Raw genomic sequence first — 27329 nt, 5'->3', positions numbered from 1 at the left:
ATTATTTATGCCACAGTGTTAAAAAAGTATTACATTTATTCGAAAAACATTTCCACTTTGAAGTAATCCACTGCCCAGACTTCATAAATATTGATTGAATTTCAATTCATTTTAAGCGGTTTCTTTACGTATAGAAACACTTTAATAAATAACTTTTTCTGCTCAGACAAAAGATTGAACATAATACTACTTGCCATCATTATGGTAGTTCATTCGTGCGAGAAATTTTGATTAAATCTTTTTCGTTCTCGCTGGAAAGAAAATCAAATCTGTTGGTTAAAAAGCTTAGTGGATATTCAAATCTGAACAAACTCATTTACTAAGGAATGATTAATGAATTTTTTTAAGTCTAAGAAAATTGGCTCCTTTTTTAGTTTTTTTTTTTAAACGTATAGCTCTTTTGTAGTTGAACGTTTTATCGCCAAGCTCCTAACTGTAACCTAACAATTATTTTTTTCTCTGGTGTATTGGTTTAGTTATAAACAAATTAAACCAGTAATTTCTGGAAAAGACATTTCACTTTGCATTGTTGACTTAGCTGTCGTTTCTGCAAATAAATAAATAGTCTACATTAATAAAAGCATAGTTTCAACAAAATATCTGTCACTTTTAATCGTCGGTTTAGTAGTTTATTTAATTATTTTTACAAAATGTTCAGAAGGTTTGAAAGTTTGTAATATCGCACGTTAAAAATAAAAATGTTGCACACCTTTTTTTTTTTTCTTTTTTCATTTATCTCTCTAAAGAAGTTTATGTTGCTCGGGTTGTCTAATTTTTTGAATTGATTCATTTATCTTTTTTTAAATATATATCTATATTTCTCACATACCAAACAGCATTTTCTATCATTATCATATATTCTTACATTTTTAAGCAATCATCTTTTTTATACATGTATACTTTGTTTCAACTACCCTGTGATGTAGTAAATTTTTGTTTAATCTTGCATTGTTGATAAAATACTAGTTTTCATTCTGTAAATGTATTTCAAAATTTAATAAACTGTGTGCTGATCTCAGAGATTCACCATTCCCGGTAAATCATAAAAATTATGCACCGAGAGATCATTGAATTTGTATGATATCGTTAGAAATAACAAGAAGTTCCGTCCAGAACTTAACGAACCTACTTGTCACATGTTGACAATTTTTCGCCATGTGGCGAGTGTTGACTGCTATTTTTTACATTGAATATTTAATCGCAAAAAAAAAAAAAAAATCACCCAAAGCTTTACGAGTAGCTATCAAAAGTTGTTTTCGCAACGAAGTTAAAAAATATTTTTTTATGCGGTGGATAGGAACTGCATAAAAAAAGTCTCACGTAGAAAATAACCCAAAAACTTACAAAATAACTAGGAATAGCTTCCTTCGACGAAATCAAAATGAATGTGATAAAAATTGAATGTGAACCCAGTGATAATAATTTTGACGAATAGTCAGACAAAAGTTCCTGAATAAAGACATTTTTGCGAGGTCACAGTAACCTTCCAACGGACTACCCCTCTGTCATCACTTGGAGATACTACCTCACACACGCTTTATAAATAATTTCGTCAGTTGAGTCTCTATCTGATTAAAATTTTCATATATAGCACAAAAAAAATCGCACAAAAAAAGGTTTAGGGGAATTGTTAAAGATGCATCCTACATTAAAGGGCTTTTTTTTCTGACTGAGAGGGAGGGAGAGAAAAATGTTCGGACTCATCTGGCCAAAGTGATATAATTTAAGACGAGAAAGCAATTTTATACCCCTTGTTGATGTCACATTTTCACTCTTCTCTATTTATCTCAGTGCTATGTATCTAGCGAAATTTGAGAATCATAGTTATAGGATGCGGAAACACTCTGAAGTATTAGTGGGAAATTCTGAAACAAAGAGATTGCTTCCTCATCTGCATAGAACTGATTGTCTTCTGTTTAACAAGACAATCACTCAGTTGCTTTCAGTAGTGGTAATTTTACTAATTTCTAATGAAAATGGGAAACATATTCACTAAAAGGTAAAATTAGCTGACTGGTTGAAAGCCAGAGGCCGGTATCCTTCGTTTTTTATTGACCTTATTTTTTAGTTAATGGCCATCCGCTAGCAAATTTGTTTTAATAGAAAAATTTAACAATTTCATATTTTATGATTAAAAAAACTGTTTAATTTTATGAGTTATATTTATTATTAATAAAAATTAAATATTACAAAACGTTTTGTTTTGAAAAGCGCGCACCAACAAAAGTTTTTGTTTTCTTTTTTCGGAGCAATTGATACACCGCGCTAGCAAAAGAACATGGGAGAACCATAAATACTGCCGAGGGGGGCGCAGTAGGACAATGAGGACAACCATTGGAAATTTTTTTATTGCAACATGTTGACAATTTCTCGCCATGGCGAGTGTTGACTGATATTTTTTACATTGAATATTTAATCGCCAAAAAAAAAAAAAAAAAAAATCGCTGCTGTACCCACGGACAAAATTTACTTTTCAATTTTTGCTGGTCTCTGAGAATGGATAATTGATCGGAAAATTTTTCTGGCAGAATCTACAACTTATCTGTCACTTTTTGTCAGGTGAAAATGTCAAAGCTTTCAACTTCCAAATTTGTTTCTTAAAAACCATCTTTTTTGTCCGTGGGTACAACACCCGTTCACCCTGCGGACAGGTGCCTTTGTACTCATGGACATATAAAAAAATAATGTAAAAATAGAACTGAGGAACTCAATTATACTCAATACATTTTCATAAGCCATTTTATATTGAAATACATCAAACATCCACTGAAAAAAAAAAATCCAACAGAACTTAAACTTTGAAAATTAATCGTAGGTGTTTCCGTTTCATTTAAATTTTCCTTAATTCTTAACATCAGTGAACTCTTTGAAAAAGTTATTGCTCTTAAAAGAGTTGATGATGTTATGAATAATCAATATGTTTTTAAACAAAAAATAACTAGATTCATGATAGTATGGCTCTCTATGTACCTACATAATAACTTCAATTTATATGCAAATTGAAACCTTTAAGCAAAATTAACCCATTACAAAAAAAAAAAAAAAAAATCAGTTAAGATTAAAGCAACAAAAATGTAGAAAAGTCGACTTCAAATGAAAACAGGTGGGATTGTCGCAAATTTTTGGGAGGTCACAGATCTCCCAACGGATTACACCTGTTTGGGGAGCAGTCTTGCTGGTTGAAAACGCCCTCGAATGAACAAGGACACCCATATCCATGACTGACTGAAGAATAGGATAAATTACCCCAACAGATGCTGGATAATGTTGTGTAAAGCATCACATGACGTGCGGAAGCTTGCATCGCTCTCCATGGTAGCCATACCCTACATTGAAATCTTACGCCGGAGCGCCCTGGGGGGGGGGGGGGGCGGTAATTACATTTATTCACTTTTACGTATTCATCCCAAAATAACCGTTTCGTCTTTTGAACACTTTCCAATCCTTCTGGATTTCAGAGCACAATAAATTATTGTCATTGCAATGTTCCACAGTTCTGACAGTAGTTTATTTCCCTTGGCATCGAATTACACTTACTTTTTTACGCGGTACATAGCCCATTGGAATCCGTACTTAGCAGTTGTCCACCAATGTATATCTGAGTTCTTCTTTGTTAATTTTTAGATTAACATAATGAGCCTACACTATCACTAAAACTCTTCTTTATTAATAGATTCTGTGTATAATACTTAACATTTAAATAATAAATTTATAATGCATTGAATTGTGCATAAGTTTGTTTTTTCTCCTTTAAGCAAAATGCTCCTGTGCTGTTTAACTGCATCTAAACAACGTATTTCGATAGTATTTTAAGTTTTTGTTGGAATAAACTGCTTGAAAAGTGCAGAAAAGTATTTTAGCAGCTTGGCACACAAGTTGAAAATCTGCTTTATTTTTCAAAAAAGAAAGGAAAGAATAAAAATTCTATTTTCGTCAAAATTTAAATTTTGATCAAATATTTCTTTTTAACTGAGACGCAGTTGAAATTCAATTTAGATGTTCCTTTTTCAACCAATAAATTTGTGAAGACTTGTTGAGTTAATTGTAGGAAACTTTTATAGCTAATGTTTTGTGGGGCATTTGTTCTATTTATCTTAAAGATCACTAAAAAATACAGGATGTTGTTGAAATTAAATTTTGAATGTTTTCGTAAGAGGCTTTTACATAAGAGTATAGCACAAGTATTACAGTTTTTAGTATTACTAGAAGTGATAATATTATTTTTTACTGTTATCAATTATTACTTATCGTAAACTTCAAAGAAGTTCATTTTTCATTAAAATTGTTCTGAAATCATACATAAAAAAATCGCAAATAATAAAACAAAATTCTTTTCATTTATCATTTTTCACAAGAGTTCCTTTTTGCTTAGAATGTAAAAATATTTATAACGAGTGTTATGCCAATAGCTCAAAAGATGGCAGCACGAGATACGTTTGCGAGCTATGCGTTAAAATAAACTGGCTGTATTTTAAATTGGTGGTGAAAAGAACAAAATTAGCGATATATTTATCATTTGTGCTAACTACAGAGTTTGTCAATTTAAAAAATAGCTTGCTTTATTAAAAAATATTTGTTTGATTTTTTTTCACTCAACAATTATTTGAAAATTTATATTTGAAATCTCATTCTTTCGAAAATCAATTGAAAGGGAAAAATAGGGATTAAAGAAGCACAATTAGTGTGTGTGTGTTAACTTTTTTTTAAACTTCGCAAAAGTGGCGATTGGGACCAAAAAATGGGGAGGGGGCACAAAGATGACTACTAAAATCCATAGTATTTTTAGAGGCAGCAAAAAAATGAGAGAGAAAAAAATGAAAAAAAAAAGCAGAAAATTTTTCTGAGGCTGATTTTGAGAGCATATGAGTGGTAATTGATGCAAATCTAACAGCTTAACTCACGTTTTTCTTAAGAATTCGATGAATTATTTATGCACGATACTTTCCCCGAAGAAACGCGTAGACATGAATTAGACTTACATTTTTTACCACGAAGTATTTTGAGATGTCACACATAGGCGGATTTAGGACTGAGTTCCTGGGGGGGGGGGGGCAGGATTTTTTTTTTTTTTTTTTTTGGAGCAAAATTTTTAATTGCCCTCCCCCCTTCCATGTTTTTGTCTGTTTTCTGTGATGCGTAAGGCCATTCTTTACGTTTTTATGTGTCGTTTTCATTACTGTGTGTAATCATGCTGTCCTTTTTAAATTGACCTTAAAAGAGAGGGGGCTGGTATTAAGAGAGTGACGCAGTGCTCCCTTTTAAGTGGGATATAGAATACCTCCAGTTTTAGGGAGCCCGGGGGTTACTCCCCCGGAGGAAACTATCTAAAATGGATATAAAATTCTGCATTTTGAAGTTTTATAAGGGTTAATTGGAAATAATAGGCAAATATTTTTTTTTTCAAGTTTTACGCTTTAAAAGTGCTTTGTGATGCAAGTTAATACTTTAAAAGAAATGGTGCACATATTTAGAGAATAGGTATCAAGAGAGTAACATACTACCCATTTGAACAATTCTTAATTATACACTTGATAAGAAAAAAAATTGAAGTAGGAGTTTCAAAGACTTGTCTAATTATTTTCAAGGTTTGGTTGGTTAGATTGGGTTTTTGGCTCAAGAGCCCTTGTGGGCTATACTGTGCCAATTCTTTTCAGGGATTTTAGAACCTATGAATAATTTGCACTTTCCAGTCTCTGAAATTGATTAGTAGATTATACAGTTGTACAGTATTGTTCAAACTTTGTAAGAAACGGTTATTTTAAGTTCAAAAGAAAAAATAAACTTTAATTTCCTATTCAAAAAAGAAAAAATCATGATTTTTTTTGTTATAAGATTTTGGAAGATAAGTTGTTACTATATAAACTCCTCCCAAAACTGGGGGGGCATTGTCCCCTTTGCTCTCCCCCCCATAAATCCACCCATGCTCTTCTGAACTATTCAAAAACGAAAAAATAATGTTTTTTTTTTCTAATTTTTGGAAGATGTTACTACACAAAGTCCTCCCAAAACTGGAGGGGGGCATTGCCCCCCTCTGACCCCCCATAAATCCGGCCATGATCACAAATACTTGGTAATGATTTCATTAAGCAAGTATGGCTTGTTTAAGTAAAACAATTGATTTACTAATATCTAAAGAGTGAATACATAAACTAAAAATATAATGTAAAGTAAAACAAATAATTATGATATGAAAATTTTGATACTTCTGCTTTTTTATAATTTCTAGTTTTAGTTTCTAAATTGGAAAATAAAATAAATAAATGGACCATAAAAGGTAGAGAGACGGTTCTTTCATGTAATAATTCGCTTATTTTCTTTTTCACTTACTACTTTATTAACTCATTTATGTTATTTACTATATTAATTGCTTTATTCATTTATTCGTTCAACTACCATTAATTTTTGCATGCATTTTTCTATTTACTGATCCATTAGAACAAAAATATTTTTAAATAAAAAATAAAAATATTTTATTTTTTACTTGGCTAAACACTGTTCTTTCGTTAGGTATTGTAATTTTCAAAACGAATTTCCAATTTGTTCATTTTTGGTGGTGAGAGGGAGGCAATGAATCCCCCTGACCCCCTAAATGACGGGCCTAATCACGTGGCGGTGGCAGTTAAGTCCAGTCCCATTCAGCACCCTACCCAATAAATCAAACAATTTGGATGTGATTCATTATGCTGAAGTTCTTTAAATTCTGAATTCGTATCAAATGTTCTTGATCTCTGATTGCTATTTACTATGAAAACCTTTTTTGATTTTCACGCTCGCGACGTTTTCCTTCGGCCTCTGACACAAGTTTTACTCACCCCTCTGCCGATTGAGTGTGTTATCAAATATTTAAGTTATGGCAGGGCTTTGACTTTCAATGAATATTAAACATCCATTTTAATGCTTCACTTATTTTTCCATTATGTTAAAATGACTAAGGACTTACCACGTAGAGGTAACAGCAAGTAGAGTTCTTCTCCCCCCCCCCCCCCCACACTGTACCAATTTGTGTGGGATTTTTCTGTTGAAGTTCTTTAAATTCTGACTTAGAATTAAATTGTTCATCAAAGATCTTGATCTGATTGTTGTCTACTTAATAACACTATCTGGGTCATCATGCCCGCAAACTTTTCCACCGGTCTCTGTTACAAGTTTTGCACATTTCTCTACTGATTGAGTATGGTACGGAAATTTCACTTTTTCGTTGAAATTTCCATGCCCCAGCATAGAAAATTTTAACAAGTGATCCAGAATTGGCTGTTAAGAATCCCAGACCTCGCAGTTATTCCCAACGGTTAACTCTGCAAACTGGGTGTCAGGACTTGATGTTTTTCAAATTAGTCCAAAATGCGTAATGCAGATACTGGAAAAATTATAGTTCAGACTTACGCTCCTGTTTGGTTTGATATTAAGATGCATTACACCATGAAAGACGGTCCGGAGCATATGCTAAAGGTCATTCAAACAACAAGACATTTACCGAATAACATTAAAAGAAATCCTTGATATCGTCTCATTCATAGAATCTCGTTCTTGTGTCATCCAGAGAAGATGACGTGGCTATGATATTGGACTACGCACAATACATTGGAGATTTAGGCTACAGGAGAATATTGAAAGTCTGGAATGAGCCGCCAGTAGTACGGCACATTTAATTCTTCAAGTTTTCATTAACAAATTTTCAAGACGCAGATTATTCTGAACTTATCTATATGCTCAAGTGCAAGCCGAAACCACTACTCGACGTTAAATCCCGGTTATCACAAATTTGCCGTTTCAACTGCGCTTGCGCACGGACTTAGCTTTTTGGGCTTTCTGTTTTAAAATTTCGTGTTGCTTGTTTATATTTAGGCTGAGCGAGAGTCCAACCAAATTAATGAATGCGTTAGAATATTTTCGTGATATATTATAAGCGATTTCGTGATATATTATATGAAACTACGGATATGAAGAACTGATAATCTTAATAGAAAAGTGACACTTCAATATTTATTAGTTTGGAAATATTTCTTTACCATAAATGTAAAATACGTTACGTACTTCAAAAATGATTGGAATATTAGTACAGAAATTCGTTAGGCGTAAATAACTTATTATTATACATTTTTATTTAGGTTGAGGATTCGGCTTTGTATTAGAAGTGATGCTGCAATTCTAGTACGCTCTTCTGAGGTTAAAAATTTGGTCTTGAAAAGGGACAGACAAATCAGACACCGAATCCATTAATAATTAAAACGCAAAATTCAATCTTTACCGAGACCTAAAAACTAAATCAGAGAAAACTTTGTGATTTCTAATTTTTATCTGTTGCCATCTCATATTTATTACCAAACTTAAAATGTTTGTAATTAATTTTAGCAAGATTTTTGAAATCAGCCAAGTCCGTGCGCAAGCGCAGTTGAAATGGCAAATTTGTGATAACCGGGATTTAGCGTCGAGTGAAACCACTACCATTGTTGTCAAATATGGCAATAGAAGATTTTGAACTTCATTGAAAGTCAAAGCCTTGCCATACCTTGAATATTTGATATTGGCTGATTGGGTAAGGTGGTGAATGACTTGATTTGCTGCCACCGCCACCTGATTAGGCTTGTCCTTTAGGGGCCATGAAAGGTTCATTCACCCCCTCAACCCATCCAACGGCTTTGAGAAATAAATGTATTTACATTTGGGTAGCCGTGATTTTTGCTGTTTTCCTTTGAAACTTTCATTGAATTTGCATCATTTTACCCCCCTTCTCCCATCCCGGAAAAAATTGAAACGATGGTCCTGCACGTGGGGAGTCCTGAGTCCTTTCAGCATAATATAAATGCATGTAAAACATTAAGCTGATGTTTATAGTATATTTTTATAGCTTTATGTCACCTTAAGAATTTTTGAAATAATATAACTTTTACTTTAAAAATGGTATTTTAAGTCTTTCTGCGCGATGTGAAATGATCGACAATGTGTCCCCAAGTCTTTTCGATACATTTAGGTAACTACAAAGTGAATTTTTAATACTATTAGGAATGAAGTAAATTATTTTTTGAAAAAAATATACGTCTTTAAAAATTGCCGATTCTTTCTATTTTGCCTCAAATTGAGGGCTCTTGTACGATTTCAAAAATGATTTATTAAATTATTTTTCCCCTCATTAGAATGTCAATGCGCAAGTTCTCCGCACTATTAAAAATTGATTATTAAAAAAGTGTTTTTCGTCCCACCCTAAAAGCAATTGATCACATGAAAAAAAAATCACTTCGATTGCCTCAAAATATGAACTAAAAGACAAGGATTTTTAAGCAAATTTTATTAACATTTCAATTAGAACATTCGGAAAGAGCAAAGTTGTACTTGTTTGGCCCTGATTTAAAAGATTATTTGATTTCACATTAGAGAAAATATTTCTTCTGACAGCAAATAGCATAAAGATTTCGATAACTGAGATTCTTGGCGGATTTTTAGTTGTTGCCAAATACTAGGCACCAACGTCTGCCTGCCTTGGCAATGTTGTCAAAATGAAATGATAATTGCCCAACATTTTGTGACTCCGCAAAATCTCAGTTACCTAAATGTGTCTAACAACATAAAAATAGGATGCATATTAAGTAAATTCACAATTTCTGGGGCTGGGGTTCCAGCTCCATTTAAAGAGCAAAAACATAATGGTTTTATTCAGTACCAAAAGATTTGTCAAAAAGTCAAAGCGAAAGAATAATTCGTATCTTATTTTGTGGTTTCCAAACGATTTTGTAAAAAACTGCACTGTCAAAAATGATACTTCATGTAATAATAAAAGTGACAAAGAAAAGAGTTAAATTACAGATCCTGCTGCTTCAACTTTAACAGAATATTCGACAAGTAATCTTAATCATTGATTTGAAAAATATTAAGACACAGTTTAAACAATAAACCATGCAATTATAATTTTCCAGTTTTTGGTGAAATAAACGTTTTGATTAATCTTTGATGTAAAAACATTTTTTTTTTCATGATAATAAATCTATACCTTAGAGCCAGACTAACCGAAGTCACATTTGCGCTACTGTACAGAAGGGAGGGAAAACGTTTGCCTGGTGCACTCAAATGATAAGTCTTGCACTCTTTTAATACTGGTAAATAATTAGGAGGAAATGTTTTTTTTTTTTAATTGCATTGTTATGACTCTATACTGAATAGCATTCGACATACAATGCACTAATCAATCGAAATTTGCAATTTTTGAACTTACGCTAGTCTGGAACTGAGATACAGAAATAACGTTGCAGAAGAAAATGGGTCCACATTGGAGTAAATCACAACTTTTTATGAAGAAAAAAAGTTTCAGAAAAAACATTTAAAGCCTAAAAACATGTCCATTGCCACAATTTTAAATAAAATGGGAAACATTCTTTATACATACCCTGTGAGTATACAGTAACAAGTATATAATATATTATTGATAATATGTAATAGTAAGTTTGAAATAAATACGGCGCTGTTGAAAAATGTGGATTTGACTGCCAATTTGCCTCGCTGCTTTTGAAAATTAGAGTACTGTTGGAAAACACGGTGTTTTATAATGTTATTCTTTCAAATATCTTTTAACTTCACATATTACCATTAGCTGAAATTTCTCCTGGTAATACTCTACTCTTAAACTACAATGGTATTCTATTTTTCTTGTAAAGTATAACCTTGCGGCACATCATGATTTCAAGTGACTAATATCTGGCTAATATATTTTTATGCATTATTGCGGGATGCCGTTTCTTCAGCTAATGACACAATTTTATGTATTGCATAGTGACTCAATATCTATACTAATATTATAAAGAGAGAGAGCGAATTTTTGTGAGTCTATATGTTTGAAGTAATCTCCGGAACCATTGCACGTATTTGAAAAATTCTTTCACTACATAAGAGGTGCATTCTTTCTGAGTGACTTAGGCTATAGTTTATGCATATATGTATGCATACTATTTTTCAAAACCAATTGTTTGTCTTCGCTACCAGCTTTTGTTTCGTACTGTTTTGTTTTTATATACGTAGAAACAACCCTTGACTGTCTCGTATCCGCAATGGTAAAATGGATGACGGTTCACTTCGAACTGAATGCCGAGGGGTGGAAACACGTGAAAGAAGTAAATATTACGAGGCCAACGTGAGAATCGCCAAAAACTTTACATTTATTTGAGGCTGCAGATTGTTAGGTTAATAGCATATTCTTAACACTGAACGTTGCAAACCAATTAGAGTCACAGAATGCTAATCCTCAAAATTTTTCCAAAGGAATTATAACTGAGATTCGCTTTGTGCAAATTAGTGTTTTAGTTCGAGTAGCGCAGTTAACAATATTAATCCGTGCTTCTGAAAGTTGTAATTTTGCATGCATTTCGGGCTATCTTTTACGGTTTTTTATTCATACTAAAATCGAAATGAAAAACATCCGCTAATGAATCTACTTAAGCGCATGTAGTTCAGCAAATTCTAAACTTAAAGAGTAAGTGCACTCAATTACCCTACAGTCCAAGTCAAGATTTAAAACAATGACGAACATATTACATTCGATAGGAAAGAAATTGACAAAAAGGAAATACAAATGAATTTATTTGAAGAAATATTCTTCATAATCGTTTTTAGGCATTTAAAACGATATAATTAAAGAGTATTGCTGACAAACATAATATCAGGAAGGAATTGCCAAAAAAAAGTATAGGCATGTGAAAAAAGCAAGTTTCCAGAAGAAAACGAGTACAAGAGGTTGAAAGGCATCCCGGGATTGAGAAAGATACAACTCTAAGTCGAATTGCATTATTTATCCTATTAACCAATCGGAATTTTGTCACGTAAGAATTCATTTAGAACATTTTCTTGGCCCAACATATTTCCATAGTCTCTTGACAGTTAAAGGTCCTGCCGACCATTCAAGCAGCAAGTACAGAAGTCGGTCTTATAGAGGACGATAAACCTCGGAAACTCAGTCTTTTTAAAACATGTATCTTTTTTACTTCGTTCCTAAACGCAGAGTTTATAACTATTTTAACTTTTATGTTAACTTTTAGATCCTATTCCTATATGGTAAACATTTCAAAAATGTCTTTATGACGATATATTGCAAGGAGAACGTCAGCAGAAAAGCTATGATTGTCGTTCAATGTTAAATGACCAGTGTAAAAACAAACTCCGAAGCGCTGCTGATGATTTCCGAGGAACGTTTCGGGATTTCACAGGATTTTAATTCTCTGCCTGGGAAAGATCAAGAATCTTTGTCAAAAAGCTTCCTAAATTTCTAAAAGTTGTACGAATGCGTACTTCTCACTGTTGTGAAAAATATTTTTTCTACCAGTGTAAAGGTTAACTGAACGTATTTAATAACTGTATCGACGTCAGTTAGATCATGACCTCTAGAGAATAACTGAATTCCAAATATGAACAAATAAAACTCCAGATTCCGTAAGTCCGCAAGCGAGTTCGATTTATGGTACTCGCTTCCAATTTTGTCATTGCTGTGGCAATGATTGTAAAAAAAAAAAAAAAAAAAAAAAACTTTTGGAGCTTATCCAGCGAAGCAGGAAAGTGTAAAGCTCTTATATTACACCTACTTAAGATTCCACATAACACGACTGGCTTTAACCGGTAAGGTAACGGTTTTCTTTAGAAATATCCAAGATAATTTCAGGAAGGTTACTGAATTTTAGCACAAAACATTTTTGTTTTTTGCAAGATACGTTCCTTGCAGAAATTTGGCACATCAGCTGAACATTATTTTCCAGGAACGTTTCTTAATCGTTCTTACAGTGTATAAACAAAAGTATAATTTAAATATAAGGCAAAATTTGTTAATGAAGCGGAAACTCAATAGGATACTTTTGTTTGCCATTGCCAAAGAGAATCAACGAAAACAATTCTATAAAAACTAGATTGGCACATGAAAATCAGGAACGCAAATTACCTTTTCTCGGCCTGCCCGGTGAAACGGGAAAACTTAATAAATGCAACAGTAGTTAAAAATCGATCAGCAGGCTTTTGCGATGTTTCTTCTACGAAACTGCCAAGACTTCACTTAGTGGTGGAAAAACTGACCGTTCCACATTTAAACTACTTTGAATATCCCCTCCAGAAAGTCTCCGCATGTTCCGCAAGAACAAACGGGCATTTGGAAGAACTTCTTCCAGAAGATGTCTCCTTATGCAGGACAAATGCTCGATGAACCACCGTTTGGCTATAGAAGGCGTAGATAAATCCCTAAAAGGTCAAAAAGTTTCATCAAAAATTATGAGAAGTGTCACCTTTGTTTTTGACGGTATCTTTAATCAAACTCTTCATAGTGTGCCCTAGAGAAATTCGTGCAGTCGTGCATATACCTCAAGCCAGATTAAAGTCGTCTCCTCTTAGGAGCCCTTGACAATCTCTGCATATTAAGAAAAACTATAAGGGCCTGTTTAGGAGATGGTGGTAAGCATCTTTTACTGCATACATGGTACAGGATATTTTATCAAAATAGATAAGTTGGTAACTTCTCTCTAAATGGATCCTGATTGTTTATCCTGAAACCAAGACTCTTTGTCAAATAAATTACACGTGGATGTGCAAGAGGGCAATAGTTTTTGCCAACAACGCTGTGCATGATGCACATGAATTACTTAACTGCCTTAACTCCTCAAAACTTCTCTTCATACTAGTAAAATTAAAGGCGATAGCCAAATAAATTTTATTGTGCGACTTTTTTCCCATAATCTATGCAATGGAATCGGGCTCCAATTAAAATTATTACAGAATAATATGATTGAGATTATTGATCTTACAGCCCCTGCAGCAGATGAGTTGACTCATTTTCCTTACATCACCATGGTCACTGCATAATTAATTTTCCAATATAAGACATCACCATTTCCAATGAAAATTCCTTAGCCCATCACCAGCATCAAATCTGAAGTTCAAACTATACGATATGTAGTACAACGTTACATACGGGAAGATTATATTGTTCACTGGGGATTCCATATATGCGTCTCTCTTGATCAGGAAATGAGGTAAATAAATTTATTTCAAATATTGTGAAAACGAAATAAAAAGTGTAGCTTATTATTAAATTTTAAACTAAAAAGTACCTGCGTAGTATTTATTTGAGGTAGATAGATTTTTTTTTAAACCCGAACAAGGTCGGAATGGGCGGCTAGTATTTGTATAATTTGAAGTGTTCTGTTAATAATTTTTACTGTGTCGGGCAATAGTTGAGCGGGATCCAAGGCCTTTTAGGTTTGATGCTCTTTAAACCCACCCCATGTAGCACAAATACCTTTTAAATTTTTCATAAAGATTTAAAAGTGCTCGTTTCAATGTTCATAACCATTTTAAAACAACATTTTTTGAATCAAGCTGTACTACAGTCTGACCGCCCCGATGATATTAAAAGGACAACATCCGGTTCATTGGCGAAAATGGACGCATTTATTAGTTTACATGAGTGGCAGTTTGTTCATTCTAGCTTCTAAATTATTTAGAGGCTGTTTTGTAAAAATGACAATTAGTTCACGACAATATTTTTAAAGTCTAAACTTCATTCGATGATATTCCCCAAATCAAATTAATAAAAAAAATTCTACAACAATTTTTTAGGCTCAGCATTTTGCTTTTACATTTCCAAACGAAAAGAAAACATTTTATTTTATTTTTGTTGTTTCCATAGACTCTTTTTGTTTCCCCTCATTTCAACCAAGAGAATGCAGTGATTAGTAAGGCTCCAGTGGCATAACAAAACGAGAACATCAAAATCCCATCGCTTTTTTTCCCTGCTCCTCTGCTAGATTCATTCAGATGGAATCGTCCTCTCTTGGCCGCTTGCCAGATTACGCGTTTTGTGAGACAATTCGTCTCGACTACGTTATATCTCACGTTTTTCTTCATGCTTAGACTACGATTTGTAAATTTACAGCTTGATTACTTCAATATTGCTTTATACTTACTGGCAAAAAAATGTAAACAAAGAACGTGCCTTTTCTAGACGTAAAATATTCCTCACGAAGGCAAATAAATAAATAAATAAATAAATAATTAAATCAGATTGGTACGTGGTGTGAAGTAGGAAATTCAGAGACGATTTGGAAGTTTATTTTAAATTTGTTTCATTGCAATCGGTTAATTTCATTACGCAACATTTTTTCCGTTGAATCTGTCTAGATTCCTTATTTTACACCTCTGTCATCGACCTAATTATGTCAATTCCCTGTGGAGCATTTTTGAATATCTTAAGAGTTTTGTTGTTATCTAATTTAAAACTGAATGTTATTTTCTATAAATTAATTTAGAAGAATTTAGTTAAAGTTTGTACTGTTAAATAATTGCTAATATTATTAAAATAACAGTTTAAAATTTTAACTATTTTAGTAACATTGAGTATATTTTGGCAGAGAATTGACTTATGTATCTAATTCTTATAATAAACAGCAATTTAGGAACATTACCATTATATAATGATACTAAGAAAATTCTTATGAGATACTTTTAATGTTACTAATGCATTTCACAGAAGGTTTTGCACACATTTTGACGTTAAATAACACAGGAAATTTTCTGATGATAAATCAATTTCTTTGTAAATGTTTAGGATTATACTGCCGTGTGCAGGTAAAGGGCAGTAACTGCAAAATTTTCATTTTTCATTTTTTTGTATTTTTGGCATCTATTCTATGTTATCTTTATTGTACAAGCTGGTTTATTAGGTTTCCGCTGAAAAAAGGCGCGAAAAAAACGTCTAATTTCAAGATTTTCCTATTATTAGTATTGAATCTAAATTGCGTTTCTTCAAATATCTCGAAAACTCATTTCTGCAGATACCGCCGTTTACCTGCACACGGCAATATACTGCAGTGGACAGGTTAATGGCAGTATCTGCAGAAATAAGTTTTTGAGATATTTGAAGAAACGTGTTTTGGATTCTGTACTAAAAATAGGGAAATGTAGGAATTAGACGCTTTATTTCGCTCTTTTTTTTCAGTGGAAACCGAAAAAGCAAGCTTGTACAATCAAGTTTACGTGCAGTCGATGACAAAAAAAGAAAAAAAAATGAAAATTTTGCAGTCACTATCCTTTGCCCGCCCTCGGCAGCATACACTTCATTTAATAAGAGGGAAAACCATTATGATTTTAATGAACATTTTTCGTTAAATAGCAACTTTTTTTGCACGATAGTGTACGGCAGCTTATGCAGAATTTTTTTTTAACTTAAGTGCTCTTTTGCAAACATACTTTCTAGGAAGCTGGAAATTTTTACCACATTTCTCAACTTTGCCATGTATCTCTTCAGCAAGAACAAAACATCATAAAAAGTGCGTAATTCAGGAGAATTAGGAGAGTTAAAATTCCCATCAATCTTTTTTTTTCCTTCTTTTTTTCTGAGATGACTAAGCTCTTGCCAGTTTTGAACAACATGAAGTAGCTAAATCAAGCAAGAAGCAGGCAGAACCTTTGTGTTTTTGTTGACATACTCAGTGGAATTTATTGTGCCTTCACGAGGAAGGGTGAACTTCATCGCCACACTAACGCATTCCCGGATAAGCAAGAAATTTTCCCTCGAATTTCTCAATACAAATGCTTTTTTTTAGCATTTTGGCGGCATTTCGTACTCTTTACTCTAAAATCCTGAGGCCCAGCGTTTCCGAAAAATTACCTTTGCTATAACTTTGTAAGAATTTATTATATATTTTGATCCAAATGTGCAAAGTTTTCAATCATACTTCTCCACGTTTCAATATCATTTTATCCATTAAACCTTCCTATTAAAAGAACAATAACATAAACTATTTGTTAAAAGTCCAATCGTTTTATCCAGGTACAGACAATTTCTACCGTGAACAGGTAAACGGCAGTATATGCCGAAATGAGTTTTCGAGACATTTGAAAGAAACGTGATTTGAATTCAATACTAACAATAAAGACGTTTTTATTTTAATTATTACCAGTAGAAATTAATTGTTTTCAGTAGAAATTAAATAAGCTGAATTATGTAATAATGCTAATGTACAGAAAATGACAAAAAATAAAAAAAAATGAAAAATTTGCGGTTATTGCCTTTCATCTGCCCACGGCAGATTTAGGATTAAAATAAAAAAAAAACAATTATTTAAAACTTCAAAACCTTCGTGGATAAGCCTTAATTAATATTAAATGTTTCTAATTAAATGAAATAAGTGAAACAAATGTACAAAAAAAATGTCGTTAACTTTCCAACAAAAGATAATTTTTTGTCTTTTGATTTTTCCTTGCATTATGATTATTATATCCATTTCTTAGTATATGTGTGTATGCGTTTGTTTGCAACCTTTCTGCATAACAGAAACAGAAAAATGTAAAAAATTCTATTTTATCTTAATTAGATGCTTTTATTAGTATCTAGGGACTGCTTTCATCCAAAATTTATTGCTCTTTATTAAAAACAAATGAGATCTTTCGAGAAGATCTCATTATGATGTATTCCTTTAATCTTGTCTTTTTAGTTTACAGTAATGTGAAATAAAAATGACTTGCTTCCATGATTTTAAATGAACCTACAGATAAAACACCGGTTCCCTAAAAGTGAGCAGCAATCATTGAAAAATGGGAGGGGGGGAAAGCAATTGATTTGTATCGTGTTGTTAGTATGTCTCATTTAATGAATTTTCAGATTAGTTTCACTCAAAGGTCTTCTCTTTTTCTTTTACTTTCAGCTAGGGAAAATTTTGTTTCTTTTGCGTACGTAGAAGTACTGGAACAATTTGCAATCAAGTAATTAGCTTTTTAAGTGCTACATTAACCTTTTAAAATGTCTTATTAAAGAAGCTGATTAAGTTCAAGAATATGTTCATGACATAAGGTTCATGTTTAGAAAATTAGTTACACGAAAAAAAGCGTCAAATTTGAATACACGCTTTGTTACATTTGTTATTTTAAAAATATGTAAATATTAATTTCATTTGCATAGTTAGAAAAAAATATAAGTACTCACAACAATATTTTATGTTGAACGTTAGTTCAACTCTAAATGTTTTACAATAAGAAATGCAGTAAATACATATGAGGCAGTGAGAAAAAAAGTGGCAAAATTAAAAATTTAGAGATAACCAGTACACATGGTAGGTGAACCTCTCCTCTGTCTTGGAGCAAGAGATGGTACCAATATCCCTAGTAGTTGCTGCTATACAGCACGGTTTAGAAAAAATATTCAATGAAAGCCTACCTAGGATCTTATTTTTAAACACGTTTTACTCAAAACTTGAAAATGTCCACTTACATCCCTTTGCTTCTCCCGTCCTCATATGTATATGTGTATATTTCAATACGCTTGTTTAATCCAAAATTTTAGGCTTATCAGATTACTATTTCAAAGGGCTGGTTTTTTTGTCACCCTTTAAATATGATAAATAAATACCTTTGTGCTGAATAGTAAAGTCAGACCAAACAACGTAAGTAGAAGCACAAATTTATAAATTACAGCAGACACGTGTTTCGGCGTTACAGGGAACGCCTTTTTCAATGCAAAAATAATGAGCTTATGGATGAAAAGACATCCGACAAAAGCCAAGAGCAGATAAGCATGCAGCTTAAAAGATAAAAACAGCGGATTAGCCAAACACCAATGACAAAGTTATAAACCTTTCAGGAACCAATAGGAATGCAAGCAAAGGTCAGGAGCTTTCGCTTAGGTACGAACCCAGAAAGAAAGAATTCAATTGGACAAGGATTAAGCCGAAGCTTAAACAAAAAGAAAAGAAATTGTCAGTAACCGTGAACCGCAAGAAAGGAAAAGCAGAATGGAAAACCATGAAAAAAGATAAACAGAAACAAAAAATATTCGAAAAAAGGAAAAATAAAGATAAATAGAAGAAAATTGGGGGGGGGGGGGTGTCAATCAAGACAAAAAGGCGAAAATAAACAAAGAAAGATAGATAAAAATGAGTGGGGAAAAAAAAAAAAAAAAAAAAAAAAAAAAAAAAAAAAAAAAAAAAAAAAAAAAAAAGGGGGGGGGGAATGGGGAAAGGGGGGACAGTATTAAAGATATGGGAGCCAAATGTTAGAAAAATATGGAACTGCACTAAGATCGTTAACTAAGTTAGAACTGTTCCTCAAAATATGAAAGGATTCCCAAAAGTCAAGATCTGATGAATTGGGGCATTTTTGGATAATCTGAAAAGAGGTAAAATCAAAAGAGTGATTCGAATCCCAACAATGTTGAGCAATACTAGACTTATTTAATTGTTGTTTTTTCACATAATTTTGATGCTCTTTCAAGCGAATTTTTAAAGCACGCCGAGTCTGTCCAATATAGGCAAGTTTACAACTACAATTAATTCTATAAATTCCACAACAATTAAGAGGGTGAATAGGATCTTTAAGAGAAGAGAATGAAAGTTTATTAATAGGAGAGAACACCACCTGGAATTGGAAACGTTTTAGAATCTTAGCAACCTGATAGCTTACAGATGGAAAGAATGGCAAAACAACCAAATTCTTTCTGATGAAGGTTCGGTTAAGAACATTAGTTTGGGATTTATTTGAAAGTTTTTTATAAATGGAATCAATCAAAGTTGGCGGATAGCCTCTATCAATTGCCACAGCTTTAAGATAATTAAGTTCCACTTTAAGAAGTTCCGACGAAGAACAAATATTAATTGCGCGATAAACAAAAGATAAAAAGCAGAATATTTTTGATTTGGAGGATGAGACGATAGTCTATGAGGAGGTAAAGAGACAGCAAAAGGTTTGCGATAAACAGTAGTTTCAAAACCAATTTCTGTACGAGAAACAAGTACATCAAGAAATGAAATGCAATTATTCCGTTCTTTCTCACAAGAAAACACTTGTCTTAAACAATGTTCTTTTGTTTTTAATGAGAATTTTTATATTATGTTAGATGGTCTGGCTATGGGTAACCCACTTAGCCCCATTCTTAGTGATATTTACATGCATTATTTTGAGGTTAAGCTGTTCCAAAAACTGCAGTTCCAATTTTATGTTCGGTATGTTGATGATTGTTTTGTTCTAATGAACCAGAATCAGTTTGAGAGTGATGAGGTTTTATCTATTTTAAACTCCATTGATCCTCATATTCAGTTTTCTTGTGAGAAAGAACGGAATAATTGCATTTCATTTCTTGATGTACTTGTTTCTCGTACAGAAATTGGTTTTGAAACTACTGTTTATCGCAAACCTTTTGCTGTCTCTTTACCTCCTCATAGACTATCGTCTCATCCTCCAAATCAAAAATATTCTGCTTTTAATTCTTTTGTTTATCGCGCAATTAATATTTGTTCTTCGTCGGAACTTCTTAAAGTGGAACTTAATTATCTTAAAGCTGTGGCAATTGATAGAGGCTATCCGCCAACTTTGATTGATTCCATTTATAAAAAACTTTCAAATAAATCCCAAACTAATGTTCTTAACCGAACCTTCATCAGAAAGAATTTGGTTGTTTTGCCATTCTTTCCATCTGTAAGCTATCAGGTTGCTAAGATTCTAAAACGTTTCCAATTCCAGGTGGTGTTCTCTCCTATTAATAAACTTTCATTCTCTTCTCTTAAAGATCCTATTCACCCTCTTAATTGTTGTGGAATTTATAGAATTAATTGTAGTTGTAAACTTGCCTATATTGGACAGACTCGGCGTGCTTTAAAAATTCGCTTGAAAGAGCATCAAAATTATGTGAAAAAACAACAATTAAATAAGTCTAGTATTGCTCAACATTGTTGGGATTCGAATCACTCTTTTGATTTTACCTCTTTTCAGATTATCCAAAAATGCCCCAATTCATCAGATCTTGACTTTTGGGAATCCTTTCATATTTTGAGGAACAGTTCTAACTTAGTTAACGATCTTAGTGCAGTTCCATATTTTTCTAACATTTGGCTCCCATATCTTTAATACTGTCCCCCCTTTCCCCATTCCCCCCCCCTTTTTTTTTTTTTTTTTTTTTTTTTTTTCCCCCACTCATTTTTATCTATCTTTCTTTGTTTATTTTCGCCTTTTTGTCTTGATTGACACCCCCCCCCCCAATTTTCTTCTATTTATCTTTATTTTTCCTTTTTTCGAATATTTTTTGTTTCTGTTTATCTTTTTTCATGGTTTTCCATTCTGCTTTTCCTTTCTTGCGGTTCACGGTTACTGACAATTTCTTTTCTTTTTGTTTAAGCTTCGGCTTAATCCTTGTCCAATTGAATTCTTTCTTTCTGGGTTCGTACCTAAGCGAAAGCTCCTGACCTTTGCTTGCATTCCTATTGGTTCCTGAAAGGTTTATAACTTTGTCATTGGTGTTTGGCTAATCCGCTGTTTTTATCTTTTAAGCTGCATGCTTATCTGCTCTTGGCTTTTGTCGGATGTCTTTTCATCCATAAGCTCATTATTTTTGCATTGAAAAAGGCGTTCCCTGTAACGCCGAAACACGTGTCTGCTGTAATTTATAAATTTGTGCTTCTACTTACGTTGTTTGGTCTGCCTTTAAATATATTTTTAAAATGTATCTATATATATAAAAATGAATGTTTGTCTGTATATCATCCATGAACTCAAGAACTACCCGGCAGATTTGGCTGAAACTTTCACCGTTTGTTATTTTTGGTACTGGGAATGTTCATAGACCAGTTCGAAAAAAATCTGATCGATAGTTCCCTTTTTATTCCAATTTAAGTCACAATCCATTGGATAAATACGAATAAAATTATCGGCTGCAGAAATTAATTCGCGTGAAAGATCTCATTGATAAGAAGTTAGCTGTTGCCATTTTTCTCTAGTTTGAACAAATAAATTCATTCTTTATTGTTTTATGGCTTTTCATGCAACGGGGGGATTTAAAACTTTTTCTATTTGATATTTTTAGCCATTGATTGATCTTGCAAACTGCGTGAGTACAAAATTTGAGTATAGTCACGGCTTCAATTGATACCTGGACCGATTATTATGAAAATTGCTACATATATGTATTTTTACACGGAGAAGGTGCATAATATGCTCATTGAAGCCACTCGCCACCGGTGGCACTGCAGAGTAGCAACTTCTGCCCCGTTCAACCGATTGTCATGAAAATCAGTATAATGATGTATTTTTTTGTTGGCGTAGCAACGCGCGTCAGGTACAGCTAGTTTTCAATAAAGTAACTTATATGTGTTAGGTTGTTCCACCTCTACTTTTTTTGAAATTCGAAATCGCCTGTGGTGGGAAAAGTTATGCATTGATATATAATGTTCGTGCAAAAAATTTTTGATAATGAAAACATATTTTGAGCCCTGGTCAGGCCCTTGAATTTTTGCCAAGTATGTAAAAATTAACATCTATTTCGTATGTTTTAAATTTCTTAAACATAGTTTTTATAAATCATCCGTAGTGAAAATTTTTACCTTATTCGATTTTTTGCTCATAAAAAAAAAAAAAAATTGATATCGTGCGATATTTAATCCCCTTCAAAGGGTGAAATTTGAAATATTTGCAGGGTTTTTATTATTTTGATCTTTTAAGGCAAATTTTTTGAGCACTTTTTTTAATTAAAGTAATTTTTACACTTTCCTTTCCTGTAATAACTCTAATTCTTACGAATTAAAACTACAGCATAAAAGATGAAAGCACTGGAGGATCGTTGATGCGCCACCTGCATCGCTGTTTTACAGCAGTTCTTCTCTTGTTTTCCCTAAGTTAGGGGAAAATACCTTAAAATTCGCCACGAGGAAATGGCTGCATTAGAACTCCAACATAGTACCCTCCCAAGCAACCAAATTTAAGCACAGTACTTTTTTCTTCTGCTTTGCTTTGTTTGCGAAATTTTGGCATTAATTATCGAGACGAGAATGTTTTGGAAAATCCACCAAGACTTGTTGCTCCACAAACATATAAAGATGTTTCTGCCACTAACTATACTACTGTTTCGATCTCTTTTGAATTCAACACTCACTTTCAATGTCACTCATTGACTCGTTTTATCCATTTTCTCAAGTTCCACATTAAGTTTCTCTTTGGACAGTGGAGGATCCTTAAGAACAATAGCACAATTTTGCCAATTGATCAACTATGTATAGTCTTTTACTTGAAAATTGAGAGGTGAAATGACAAAATCACCAACAACTTCATTAGTAAAAGTTAGGGTGTTCAGTATTGTTCTGTAGTCTAATTTCTTCTGAGCATAGTGTGTATTTGCTCATGGTAATAAGCAGGTTTTTTAAATGACCATAGAAACTATTCCTTTTGAATAGCAGGATCAACTTTTAGGGTTTTTTAGGATTTTAGATCATCGCTGAGATGTCTTGAGCAGTAAAAAACTTTCCAAAGCTGCTGTGCGCCGACTGTGACTGAAAACTCAATTTAATGAGAAACCAAATTTTTGCATACACTTTTACAATGTATTCAACAGTAGTCTAGTCTCTGTTTCATATGATGTCTCTTTTGTACCAATATATAAACGAAGCAATCTGTTTGCTTTAGCAAATCACCTAAACCTTGCATGAGGTAGTTTACCTAATGGTTTGGTGGACAATGATTATGGACAATTTTCATAACATATCGTTTGAATGCAGACCACATCGATATATATCCGGTTCATATTTGCTTGGATAAATGCCAAGAACAGGCCGATTTGTGAGACGGAGGGTGGGTGAGGAAATAATTTCTTTATATATCACAGAATAAAAAAATAAACATATTCAGTGCAATCAAACTATCTGTCACAAACAGTAAAAACTAAGCAAAAAGAGCTAAGAAAAATAGCAAATTACGCAAATTTCGAAGGCCTGGCGGAGGCTTTAAGAGCCATTGTCTGTAAGAATCAGGCAGTTTACGACATTTGTGATTGTTGACATTTTTAATTTTTCTTATTTTCACATATGTTGTTCCTTATCATGAATGTAATGTTTGTGCAAAATATGAGCTTGGTCTGCCTTACCGTTTTTGTGAAATTAAATTTTTAAATTTAGGGGGCGTGGCACATTTTTGCGTGTTTTTCAAATTTGCAGATTTTAAAGTTGTTGTTACTTTAAGCGCCACTATAATGACATGGATATTTAAATTCTATACTATTAAATGATCTTCTTAGCTACTATTACAGGTGTCAAATCGGTGTCACAGCGAGGGTGACACCCACAAACTCCGTTTAAAAATGACCGAAAATGAATGTTTTTACTACATTCAATGCCAATTTTCTCAAAGCGCCTTCATGATGACACCAACATTTTTACATAAATTCCTAGCTACACTTGCATACATCAAAAATATGTAATAAAATTAGTGTCAGTATAAGGGCGCCAGAAGATATTTGGAACGTTTATGTGATGAAATTCACAAAAATGCAAATGTTCAAAACCAAACTACTACTCTCGCCCTCATAGCAGAGATCTGAAACTAATTAAGTTTGATAGCCAACATGTTCTTCTAACATATGAGCTAAAAAATCGGTGTCACTCCTATTACTTTCGAAAATATAATCAATCGAAATTAGTATATTATGGTGTTATTTAAAAAAAGACTTTTTTAATTCGAATGGCTTCGAACGGTTTGTTTTAAACTTTAATATAAAATTACAGTAGTGACACCTAAAATAATATGTTTCTAATGCTTTTTATATAAAAAAAAACTTTATAAAAAGCATTAGAAACACAGTAAATCGATGGTACAGATGAACGTATTGTGTAATGTGCATTGTAGACTAAAATAGTCGTACTAATATTCATATTTTTTCAAACATACTAATTTTTTATCTGGTATTGACATTAAAAATGCAACTATTTATAACATAATGTCTTAAATAATTATGAACATAATGTATTATATAGCGAGCATTCAGTATCTGAAACATAATTTGAGGATGACGTAGGCTAAAACAAAGAAAATATAAAAAATCAAATCACACAGTTTCAGGAAGACGATCATCTCTTATTGATGTCTGGTAATTTTGTAGTATTAAAGCTTGGGAAAACATGGTATCCTGGAGAAATTGTAGAAGTTGACCATTTGCAAGTAAAAGTCAAATGCATGGCAAGAAGGATTGGAATAAATAAATTTATTTGACCGGAAAAAAGGCGAGTATTACTATGATAATCTAAACATGTTATGCACAATAGATCCACCTGTACCTATGCACGAGCATTTTCTATTCAAGATAATGACGCTGTTACTGCCCAAAGCTGTTATGTTAAGCGTTACTTCTTTGTAATAAATTAAAAATAAATATGGTCAAAAACACTATCTGGGTGTGATAAGATTAAATTAACAAGATACATAAATAAACAAATGAAATAAATTTAAAAAAAAATAATAATAAATGAAAAAAATACACCACAACATACTAACTTCGAATGATTATGTTTCCAAAAGTAGCTGGAGTGACGCTAATTTTATTAGTGCAAGTGTTAGGATAAACATTTAGTTATCAAGCTTAATTAGTTTCAGATCTCTGCTATGAAGGGGCTCGTTGTATTCAGATTAGCAAATGGTCATTTTCGACTACTTCTCTGGGATACCATGTTTTCCCAAGCTTTAGTGCCATAAAATTACCCGATAACAATAAGAGATGACCGTCTTACTGAGACTGGGTGATTTGATTTTTTATGTTTTCTTTGTTTTAGTCTACGTCATCCTCAAATTATATTTCGGATTCTGAATGCTCGCTATTTAATATGTTCATAACTATTTAAGATTTTATGTTGTAAATAGTTGCATTTTTAATATAAATAACAGATAAAAAATTAGCATGGTTGAAAAAATAACAATATTAGTACGACTATTTTAGCCTATAATGCACATTACAGAATACGTTCACCTGTACCTATATCGATTTACTGTGTTTCTAATGCTTTTTATAAAACTTTTTTTATAAAAAGCATTAGAAATATTATTTTAGGTGTCACTACTGTTATTTTATATTAAAGTTTAAAACAAACCGTGCAAAAAGCCATTCGAGTTAGAAAAGTCTTTTTTAAAGTAACTCCATAACTTACTAATTTCGAATGATTATATTTTCGAAAGTAATAAGAGTGACACCGATTTTTTTAGTTCATATGTTAGACGAACATGTTTGTTATCAAACTTAATTAGTTTCAGATCTCTGCTATGAGGGCGAGAGTAGTAGTTAGGTTTTAAACATTTGCAGTTTTGTTAAATTTATCTCATGAAAGTCCCAATATCTTCTGGTGCCCTTATAGTGACACCAATTTTATTACATATTTTTGATGTATGTAAGTGTAGCTAGGAATTTATGTAAAAAAGTTGGTGTCATCATGAAGGCGCTTTGAGAAAATTGGCATTGAATGTAGTAAAAAAATTCATTTTCGGTCATTTTTAAATGAAGTTTGTGGCTGTCGCCCTCGTAATGACACCAATTTGACAGCTGTGATAGTAGCTAAGAAGACCATATAATAGTATAGAATTTAAAAATCCATGTCATTATAGGGTCGCTTAAAGCAACAAGAACTTTAAAATCTGCAAATTTGAAAAACACGCAAAAATGTGCCACGCCCCCTAAATTTAAAAATTTCATTTCCCAAAAACGGTAAGTTAGACAAAGCTCATATTTTGCACAAACATTACATTCATGATAAGGAAAAACATTTGCAAAAATAAAGAAAATTAAAAATGTCAACAATCACAACCTGCCTGATCCTTACAGACAATGTCTCTTAAGTATATTATGATATACTAATGATTTTGTTCATAAACAAGCGGTATTACTATTCAATATTTTTCCAACATAGGTGATTAAAAAATTATACGTAAGACGTTTTTTTAAAAAACTTTTTTTTAAACATTAATTTTTACATATTTAGCGAATCTTCAGGGACCTGGTGGGGGATCTTAATGCATTTTGATTTCAAAAAAAAAATTTGCACCAACATTTGATGTCAGAACAAAAACCTTTTTCCTCCTCAGGCGTTAAGTTAAAATCGACCCACCCTAATATGCCTGCCTAGATATTCAATGATACATCCTAGTATAAAGTGTTATATAAACCTAGTGAGGTTATGTGTTAAATTTTTAGGCTAAGCGTTTAAATATGCTGTATAGTAAGCTTTCTTAGAAACAGAATATTAGAAAATTCACAGTGTTTTTAATTTTCCCGCCGCTCTTTAATCAAAGAAATAAAATAACTCAAACATAAATAAATTGAACGAACAAAATCAAAATGTTCTTTACATTTTATTTAGTAAAGGGAGTAAATCCTTTTAAAAACAGTGTGCTCAAACGGTTTTTAAGGGTATGATAGTGGCTAAATTTAGCAATGAATGTAGAGTGGCTTAGGTACAATCCATCTCAATTCAACAAGGGACATAACATGATGGTCCCTGATTCTTTTTTTGTTTTTGAATTTAACATTTGTTAAAAACCATAAAAAATTAAGAAATACGGTTTTTTTTTTTTCCTTTTTT

The sequence above is a fragment of the Uloborus diversus genome, chromosome 4 (assembly GCF_026930045.1).
Source record: "Uloborus diversus isolate 005 chromosome 4, Udiv.v.3.1, whole genome shotgun sequence".
Lineage (NCBI taxonomy): Eukaryota > Metazoa > Arthropoda > Arachnida > Araneae > Uloboridae > Uloborus > Uloborus diversus.
Note: the sequence above shows the minus strand (reverse complement) of the source record.